The sequence below is a fragment of the Sarcophilus harrisii genome, chromosome 4 (assembly GCF_902635505.1).
Source record: "Sarcophilus harrisii chromosome 4, mSarHar1.11, whole genome shotgun sequence".
NCBI lineage: Eukaryota > Metazoa > Chordata > Mammalia > Dasyuromorphia > Dasyuridae > Sarcophilus > Sarcophilus harrisii.
In genome coordinates this window covers 381,723,919-381,734,749 of record NC_045429.1, presented here as the reverse complement: position 1 = coordinate 381,734,749, position 10,831 = coordinate 381,723,919, and positions in this window count along the sequence as shown.

Sequence of the window (10,831 nt, the reverse complement as noted above, 5' to 3'; positions counted from 1 at the left end):
TTGCATCATACCACGGTAAGACATTTCCCTCTGTTGTGAATTTTTATTGTATGCATTCCTCCCTACTCTGACCCCAAGGGATTTTTTTCCACTATTAGGCAGCATTCCTTAGGCTCTGAAATTTGATATATCACAGGTAAAAGGTGAAAGGGACTTTAGAAAGGACCAACCTCCTTTCTTTCTTTCTTTTTTTTTTTTTAAACAAATAGAGCAAATGAGACTAAATAACAGAGAAGCAGGCTTTGAATGTTGGTTCTCTGAATGCAGAATCATTGTTCATCCCGAGGTACCACATTTTTCACTGTACATGCATACAGTCTATGCTAAGTGTAGATCCAAGACTGCTAGGTGGTTTGATGGATTAGAATGCTGGGCTTGCAGTTAGGCAGATATGAGTTCAAACTTGGCCTCTGACACTTACTAGCTGTATGACTCTGGACAAGTCATTTCATCTCTGTTTGCCTTAATCCACCGGAGAAGGAAATGGCAAAATTCAGTTCCCCAGTAAAGATGGTGAGGGAAGGAAGGAGAAGAAATAAAGGAAAAGGGAATGGGGCCATAGATTTTGGGGGAAATTGGGGAATTTGTAGACTTGGAGAGGGTCAAGAGCCTTTGGTTTGTTGTTGCTGCTCAATCACTTCAGACAATGTCTAACTTTTCATGTCCCCATTTTGGGATTTTCTTGGCAGAGATACTGGAGTGGTTTGTCATTTTCTTTGCCAGCTTATTTTACAGATCAGGAAACTGAGGCAAATTGGGATAAGTGACTTGCCTAAGTAGTACAACTGGTAAGTGTCTGGGGCCATATTTAAACTCAGAAAAATGAGTCTCCCTGACTCCCAGCTGGGCATTCTATCCAATAAACCATATAGTTGCACAAGGTTTAGCAGTTGTGTTAAGATAGACGCCACATTCAACCTCTCAGCTTCCTTGTCTGTAAAAGGATGAGATCCCTTCTAGCTCTACAGGTATGGGCCTAAGTATGTATCTGTAGTCTTTGGTACAATGAAATGAAAGAATTCAAGGAAAAGTGCTTTGCAAATTTTAAAGCACTATATAAATGTTAATTACTATTCCTCTGCCAAAAAACCGGCAAGGGGTCATGATGACTTTACTAAATACCATCCAAGAATTTGTTGATCCTTGACCTAGAATATTGGATTAGTTGCATCAGATAGACTATAAAGGATTCTGAGAAATTTATTGAAAAAAAAAAGTGTGTGTGTGTGTGTGTGTGTGTGTGTGTGTGTGTGTTTGTACATGCTTCCATTTGGTTTTTAAAGTTACTCACCACCTAGCTCCAAGCTATTGTCTAGGCTGATTATATATTTCTCACCCATGCCTTTAAATATACTGTCTCTCATGTCCAGATACTAGGGGTTCCTCCTCTGCCCTCTGAAATTACTCTGTATGTATATGTGGTTTTTGTGTGTGTACCTATACTTCTAAGTATACATGTTGTTTTCCCCCCAAAAAATGAAAGATCCTTGAGGGCAGGAACTGAAGAATTTTTTTCTTAGTATATTCAATAGGTAGTATAATGCCTGGAACATAGTAGGTACTTAATACTTTATTGACTGTGATATAAATTATATAAGGATCCTATAAACATAAGGATATATCTGACAATGATTTTTAAAAATTACTATATTTTGAAATATCATAGTTTATTAAAAAACAAATTTCTTCAATGCATGGTAGAGAGATGAATAGCTCGAGGTAATGTTTAAGTTGTTTTCAGTCATTTGGGGTTTTCTTGGCAAAGATCCTGGAGGATTTACCATTTCCTTCTCTAGCTCACTTTACAGATGAGGAAACCCAGACTAATGGGGGTAAGTGACTAGCCCAGGGTCACACTGCTAGTGTTAAGAGGCCAGATTTGAAAAGGCTCATAAAGATGAGCTTTCCTGATTCCTGGTTTGCCTCAGGGATACTAGTTACTAGGGCTCGGTATATATTATGCAATAATTCACAATAATCTATGATGAAAAGAGCTGAAAAAAACTTTATGAAAAATATTTTTGTTAGAAAAAAGAACAATTCATAAATATTTGATACTTATCTTAAATAGGAACATTGATTTAGAGCTTGAAGGGACCTTAAGGGTCATAGAGTACAATGCTTTCCATTTACAATTAAAGAAACTAAGACTTAGGTTAAATGACATGGTCAGAATTACAAAGCTAGTAAGTCCCTGAAGTGGCATTTGAAAGCAGGTGTTTTTGCTTTCAAGAATACTCTCCATCCATATTATCAGAGGGGCTCAAAAAAAAATTTTCATATTCGTTTGTACAACATCCTCAAGATGTAAATGAAGACAGATATCAGGTATTTCCATTTTACAAATGGAACAACTGAGGCATAATAATTAATGTCTTATCTTGTCTGGAGGGAGCAGTCCCAACCTACGATTTCATTGGTATAGGGAATACTCAGAGAGGAAGTTCCTTTTACCAGTGAAGATCAGCAACAAGTTTATAACCTATAGCCTTTAAGAGTTGTTTAGGACACTGAGAGGCTAAATTATTTTTCTAGGTTTAAATAGCAATTATGTGTCTGGTTTGGAAACTGAACAGAAGACTCTAGGTCTCTTAGGATTTTTCTCTACCTTACCTTTGAAATGCTGAATCTTGAATATATTAATATAAATATTAATGATAATATTTGCAAGTCATTTGTACAGGTTTTTTGTTTGTAAAGTTTTTTTTATATATGCCCTTTCATTAGATATTCCCACCTTGTGAAATAGTTATTATCCCCATTTTAGAAATGAGGAAATTGGGACTCAGGAGAATAAAAATGTCCTTGGTCCACCAAAATATCAGAACCAGGCATTTAGTTCTCCTTGACACATTTGACAATTCCTTCAAGTAGATAGATGATGCTTGGAGAGAAATGAAAATTCACTTCCAAGAAACTATAGCTCCTTTTCAAATTAAATGGAGAAATATTCATTTCTTCCATTTTAGCAGCTACTAAAGGCTTGAAGTTGTTCTTTGGCTTTTACCTTCACACTCCCGATCCATTTTTCCCCCTTTACTTCTTTTTTCCCCCCTGAGGTAATTGGGGTTAAGTGACTTGCCCAGAGTCATACAGCCCCCTTTCTTTAACAATCCAAAAAAGAGCATAATCAGTCACCAAGGGAGTCTTGGATAACAAGTATTTCCTTATTGTGTGTATAAATTGGATGCTTTGGCAACCCATGAAGTTTTGTTTTTCTTAGCTTCAAACTATGGGAAGAGGATAGTCTGAAATTGGGGGAGGTTAAGGGTGCAGTTGGTGGAGTCCTCAGGTCTTAAGTGTTGCTTGGGCATGATATAGTCATCAAAAAGTACCCCTCAAAATGCATTTAGAAATGAGTTCTCAACTACAGTGTCAATTCATCCATCTTTTATCCTTATTTTCCTTCTTTCTTTTCATGAACATATTTCAAAGTCCTTTTTGTCAAAGTTCTAAGTTTACACAGAGCTAGAAGTCATTAAATGTAGTTAAGATTTTTTTTAACCCAGAACGTTTTATTAATCCTAGAAGCTTTGCAAAAATAACAAAAAATGGGAACAAAGTTGGAGGGATTGTGAAAAGACAGGGGCACTATGGCATTATTGGTGGAGCTGTGAATTGCTAGTAATCATTTAGAAAGTAATTTTGAATCATGCAGGAAAAGTAGCTAAAATGAGGATTCCTTTGAATTTAAATATTCCACTACTGTGTATATATCATAAAGAGGCCACTGACAAAAAGGTTCTGCAGACACCAAAATATTTTTAGTAGCACTTTTTGTGGCAGCAAAAAACTTAAATCAAAATAGATGCCCAATTAGATGAACCAAAATAGGTTGAAAATTTGTGGTATATGAATGTAATGGAATATTACTGTGCTGTATGAAACAATGAATATAGAGAAGCATGGAAAAAACTTATATGAACTGATGTAAAGTTAAGTAAACAATCAGGAAAACAACAAATATAATGTCTATAGCAATGTACATGGAAAATAATAAAAAAATAAAACCTATATAATTTCAAGGAATGAGTTTGGTCCTCCCAAAAATATATGAGAAGATACTTTCTTTGTCTTATTTTCAGAAATTAGACATGGTCCACAGGTATGGAATATTGCATATAAAGTCATATTTTTGATGGATGGATTTTCCTCTTGTCTTTTTAAAATAAATCATTATTGAGCAGGACCAGGTGATCATTATATACTTCAACAACAATACTATATGATGACCAGTTCTGATGGACCTGGCCATCCTCAGCAATGAGACAACCAAATCATTTCCAATGGAGCAGTAATGAACTGAACCAGCTACCCCCAGAGAAAGAACTCTGGGAGAAGACTAAAAACCATTACATTGAATTCCCAATCCCCATATTTTTGCCCACCTGCATTTTTGATTTCCTTCACAAGCTAATTGTACAATATTTCAGAGTCTGATTCTTTTTGTACAGCAAAATAACGGTTTGGTCATGTGTACTTATTGTGTATCTAATTTATATTTAAATATATTTAACATCTATTGGTCATCCTGCCATCTGGGGAAGGGGGGAGAGGGTAAGAGGTGAAAAATTGGAACAAGTGGTTTGGCAATTGTTAATGCTGTAAAGTTACCCATACATATAACTTGTAAATAAAAGGCTATTAAATAAAAAATAAAAATAAAAAAATAAAATAAATCATTATTAAGGGATAGTTCTCTTCTGGAGGAAAGGAAGGAGACACAAGGGCAAATCCAGATGATATAAAATTTAAAAAATGACAATATTTTATTTAAAAAATTATAGAAGCTTTAAAATCCCGATTTCAAATTCAACTTTTGTCAGATCTTCCACATTCCAGGACAAACTATTTAAGGTTTGCATGTTTTCTATCCTCAAAGAGGAAGAAATTCTAACAATCAACTTTTCAGGTAGTTGGAATGAATTGAAATATTTTCTAATTTTAAGACTTCAAGATTTAAAGTTGTGTAGCTTTATTATTATTACTCAGGTTTTAATGGAGACCTAATAACTACAGTATTTGCTTAGCATCATGCAATGGCATAGAAATCAAGAGACCTGGATTCTTAGTCCCAACTACTAACACTTACCTTTGTGATGATCTAGGGCATTTGCCTATCTATAAAAGGATGGAGTTAGAAATTCTTTTTATGACTTTCTAGCTCTGAGAGTCTTATGTTTCAATTATTCTTAAATAGAGATAGCTGGAAGACAGCTGACAAACTGCTATTGGTCTTGTTATACCTTGGAATTAGGAAGTTTTGGGTTCGAGTGCTGCTTCTCTCATATATTAACTTTGTGACTATGGACAGATCCCTTAACCTCAGTGATATTAGACAACTCTTTAAATATAATTGAGTTTGGGGTATTGGACCCTGTATGAGCTTTTACATCAATTATTGATGTTATATTGCAACTATCCAAACATCATTTTATGTAGGTGTTCAGTGGCTTCAAGTCTGTAATAAGCATGAGATTAGATGTTATGCTCCTAGAGGACAGGAACTGCCATTTTTCATCCTTATATCCCCAGAGCCCTTCAGCATCCTGCAAACAGCAGGCACATTTGTTGAATTAAAAAGGGCCTGGGTTCAAATGCCAATTCTACTATGTCATCGCAGGTAAGCTCTTTTAATTTATCCAATCTCCAAGGTTCCTTCCAGATTTAAAATAACACAATTCTAAATTTCAAAACCCTAGGTAATCATGAGGTATTTTTTAAAATTAATGATTAGCAATCATTTAAAGTTAACTAGTGTTAAATATGTCTGTTAACCTGTTATTTTGATTAAAATATATTTTAATGCAGGATAAGCTCCTTAGAAAGAAAATTGGTTGGTTAATCAACTTCTTTTTTGAATCTGAGTTGTTTCAATACTGCTTTGAGGCATCCCTCAAGTAAAGTAACATAAATAGAATGTGAGAAAGCACATTTTCTAGACTTTGTACTTTTCCTGAAAAGTAAGAACTCATTGTGTCCCTAACACATACACAGTTGTTAGGGTTTTTTTTTCCCCTTCAAAGAAAGGGTTTAATTTGAAGGGGACACAGGAGTTAATTGTCACACTTTGTAAAGAGAATGCTGAAATGCCTCAGTGCTCTCCTTCATATCTAGATCATCAGTGGTTGATAACTATTAAGGATGCTGGTGCTGAAATATGAATGGATCAGATCTAAAATTTGAGTTTCATTTCAAATCTGCTTCCAGAGCTAATGTTCAAGTCAAAAAGCAAACAAATTTGTCTATAGATAAAGGCTCTCTAGATGGGAAGGATGGTAAATTAAGCTGTGTATCTTTGTTCTTTCAACTGATAAAAACACACTGCCTGGATCACTCTATCAAGTGAGTCACAAAGGACAAACTCTCTACCTCCAGTAAAGCAGACTTTAAAAAAATGTTGACAATCACAGTTGTCTTTTCATAAAATGGAAGGCTTAATTAAGCATTGTATTTGTGTCTCTTTGGCAAAGGTTTATATCCATATAGTTTTATCAAAAATGCCTGGGAATAGAGGCCGATATTACTTATGTCTTATGAAATGTACTTAAACTTTTTTCCTTGGTATGAATAATTCTTGCAAGTTTTAGATCTATATCTTTGCTCTTTCTTATCATGCTTCTCTAAGATTACCCTTCTGAAAACTAGTTGTTTAGAAGCATCTTTTATAATTATTTGGAAGATGTTTATGGGCTATCTTTTAATCAATTAGGACTGTAAATAAATTGGAGAAGTAGTTATGAATTAGAAGCAATGGAGTTTTTCACACTAAATATAAGTAAATGGCACTAACTTTAAAAAGCATAGTAGCTATGGTGCACGTGCAAGAAATAGTTTTCATAAATGTTTTAATTACACATTATTGTGCCAATATGCCTTTCCAAAAATTGTCTAAATAAGCATCCTTAGGAAGCATTACTGTCTGTCTGGTAAATATGTAATTGGCACTTAAACATTTACCAAACAGCTAATTTATATGATAACCCTCCCAACAGTTCCAAAGGAGTGATTCCATGGAAAAGGTCACTGTATATTTTAAGTCTGTAAAAGCACATTTAAATAAGACTGGATTCAGATGGAAAGTCAATAATGCTTCTGTATGTGTGTGTGTGTGTGTGTGTGTGTCTGTGTTTAATCAAAGCTATACAAAAAACTTGTTAGGATTATCAGAAAAAAATGTTCCTAAAAGGTAAAATTGTAATGTCTTTTTAAATTTGTAAATGTATAGAAATATGTGTATATATGTATTTTAAAGCTTATGCTTTTAACAAGGGTAATTAGTATTCTTTTTAACCGCTTTCAAGTAACAACTTAGCTTTAGTTAGGCAATGTATACAACGCCATGCTGTTCTTTCAAATACAGTATAATTGCATATGTGTTATGGGTTTAAACAACAGACTTAATCCACCCTATAAATATTTTACCAATATTCAAACACATTTTTCATGCAGTAGCTCGGAGAGACTCCAAACACGCATTGTGCAAATCTGTGTATTGGCATGTTGATATGACTTTTAAAATTCCTATATATATACATTAAATTCATGATGACACTTAATAAAAGCCACTTAATTTTTAATTAAACTATACCTGCAAATAAATCAGTTCTATCTATACATTCTACATTAGATATCCTCCCCTGGCCTGTCAAAATTCATTCTGAATATCCTCACTGAAACTTATTGAAGATATACTTTAACGCCAAACTGGGCTTTTCTGCCAAAGAAACTAGATTCTTTCCCATGGCAAAAAGGTAAGCATTTCTGAAATAGAGGGGTAAAGGAAGATGTCTCATTTGCCTTGGGCTCATAAATAGAAAATCCATTAGTTTTTCCCTGAATTTAAGAACTTTACCTTAGGCGAAGCGTATGTGAGGTAGCTAGCTTTGGCCAAGGGAAGGCATTACAATGACCTACTTATAGAGTCCTAGAAATTAAGATTTGTAATAGAAATTACAACTCAATCTTGACAGGCAAGAACACAAATGTGACCCACATAACTAAACTGGGTAATTAATAGGGTGAAAGTTCTTAAATGATGCTGACAATCTTTAAAAAAAAAAACTTTTTAAAAATTAGGTTATAATGGTCATTATCTTAACTCAAGTTATATCTCTTCACACAACCACTAATCAAGGGCTTTTTTATAATTCAAATAGGAAACACTGATATGTTCTCAATTATCTGGATATTTCAAGTAAAGGTATTCTCTCTCAATTTTTAATTCCACAACTACATAGAGCTTCAGTACTCAAAAGTATTTTTGACTTAAATACTTATTAAACCATTAAAATATAACTGGACAGTCTGGAGAGATTCAGTGTAGGGTACCAATTCACTTGCCTTTCTCTTAACATCGCACTTTAGCTATATGAAAACAGCAACTCTTAACTTGAGAGATTCTATAGAAGATCCTGCCAATGTGCATCAACAAAGAATCCAAAAGTTTTTTTTAAAGTGATTATTTTAAAGCTTTTATAAAAAAAAGAGAGAAACAAAACGATTTGAAAAAAAAATACTATTAGGACAACCTGAAAGATTTAGCCGTATTTTCTGTCATCAAAATAGGCTCTAGGTTTTGGCTATAAACCTAAATCATTTCCTTTTGCATCAGTATCGTGATTTGTAATTGTGATAAGTAGCTTTACTTTTGTATATTCCAAAGATATTTCTATAAATGAGTTACAGGTAATTTGTTCCTATAGAAATAATTACTTAATTATTTGATGATCAAGTAAAATAATTTTAAGGGCAAATTTATTTTTACAATTGTAAAAATTTCTATTTGATGACAGCTAGATGACAGCTAAAATAAAGTTAAACAATAATTTATTAAAGTATTTCTGAAAACGCTGATAACTGATATTTTGATGAAAAGGAGATAGTGGATAAAAACAGTGAACTTATGCATTTAAATGGTCATGCATTTAAATGGTCACACCTAACGAAGTATTGTATTTACTATAGCTTTCTTTAACCTCAAAAATAACTTTGAAACAAACATCAAACAGTTATAGACATAGTGGATTAATATCTACAAATTTTTATTACAATAAATATACTTATAACTAATCATAATACAGGGATGTGTAGAATTAAGTTGAAAATCAAAGGACAGTGTCCTTTTTAAGTCTTAACGGAATGGTAAGTATAAGATTAGAAAATGTGATATTTTAAGATGAAATGCTAAAATTTAAGGTTCTACAATTCGAGTATTTGTAGCTAAGTTTATAGTAGCAAGCTTTAACAAGTATTGAGCTCATCTTGTGAAAAAAGAAAAAGGCTTCGTCTTTGATAGTCATCTAGAACAAAACACTTGGACAAAAACCGTTTTAGTCACTTAAAAATCAAGTAATGAATTTTAAAAATCTACCCACCAATGATGACTTCTTTACAAGTATTCATGAAAGGCTAGACACACATATTAATACTTCCAGTAGCATCCTTAACTGAAAAGACAATTAATCCAGTTCCCTGAACAGGTGAAAAAGCATCTTTTCTATCCCGTACAAATGTTTAGTATCACTGAGTAGTTTAAACCATACACATTGACTGATTGGAAGTTTAAAATAAAAAATGTATGTATTTAATTAGCAAGCAAAGAGAAGCAAAAAAATTTAAGTTGATATCCTTATATAGAAATAATTAAACTTTTTTCCTTGTTTCATGTTATCAATTTATCATGTTATGATAAATGAAGGCTTTTCACTTAATGTAGGAATGGCAAATTTTGTGCTGAAAATGTTTATTCTGGCAACTTAAAAATTCTCCATTTTAAATGTTTCATTCCCAGTTTTATATAAAACTGGTTTTATTCTTATATATGCTTTTATAAAAGATCAGTTTTATAATTTTTTAAATGTCTCCATATAAAACTCTTGAATGCTGAATCCTGATGGTATAAAATACCCAATACATTTCTCTTAAAATTGCAGATGCTGACAATGAAATCAAAAGTGATGTTAAATTGTTGACATGGTGGAGACTCTTAAGACAGTATATTTAACAGCCATTAATTTGACAAGAATATTGGGACTAATTACTGATAAATAACAGGGTCATCCTGATGCTCAGTTGGAAAAGGTAAGGGAACAGATACCAAGCAAGTCTTTGCAACTTTTAATTCTTCGATGCAGGGATTCCTTATTGAAACTTAAAATATAAGGCTTTATGTTTATTTGTGCAGTAGTAATTCTAAAAATGCTCAACTGGGTAAATGTAGATAATAGCTATGCAAGAAATTAACTGTTTGCAAAGAGTCTGTTATATATTTCCCTTTCATGTGAAACAATGTTTGCTTGATCACAGTCAAATGTGAGTTGCATGCAATACAAACCCAAGTCAACAAGCTGAAAAGGAAATAGGTTATTCCAAGTTGTATGTTATGAACAGAGCATGCGCTACAATGAAGTCTCTCACTTTGACCACTACTGAACTTAAAAACCACTGCTGAACTGATTTTCAAGATCAGTAAGCTTGCATACTTCCTCTGAAGTTTATTATTTAAAAAAATACTAATATCTTTAGAATTTAAACAAAGAAATAATTTCCACTCATCAAGCAAAGTGAAGGGTTTTTTGTTTTGTTTTAAGTATTAATAGCAATACTGAACTGGTATTTAACTTATATACATTTCAAGAAGTAGTTTATGTTAAAGAACTAAAAGCTGCCAGAGGATATGTTACTCTATTATGATAGTAAAGTATTTCTGATAGCATTATTATGAAAGCTTCTTTAGATTTTTTATAAACTCATCAACTATCTAGTTCAACCAGCATTAAATTTCTCAAATTAAAAATCCCAGGCAAGACAAGTTTGAAACCATCATTCA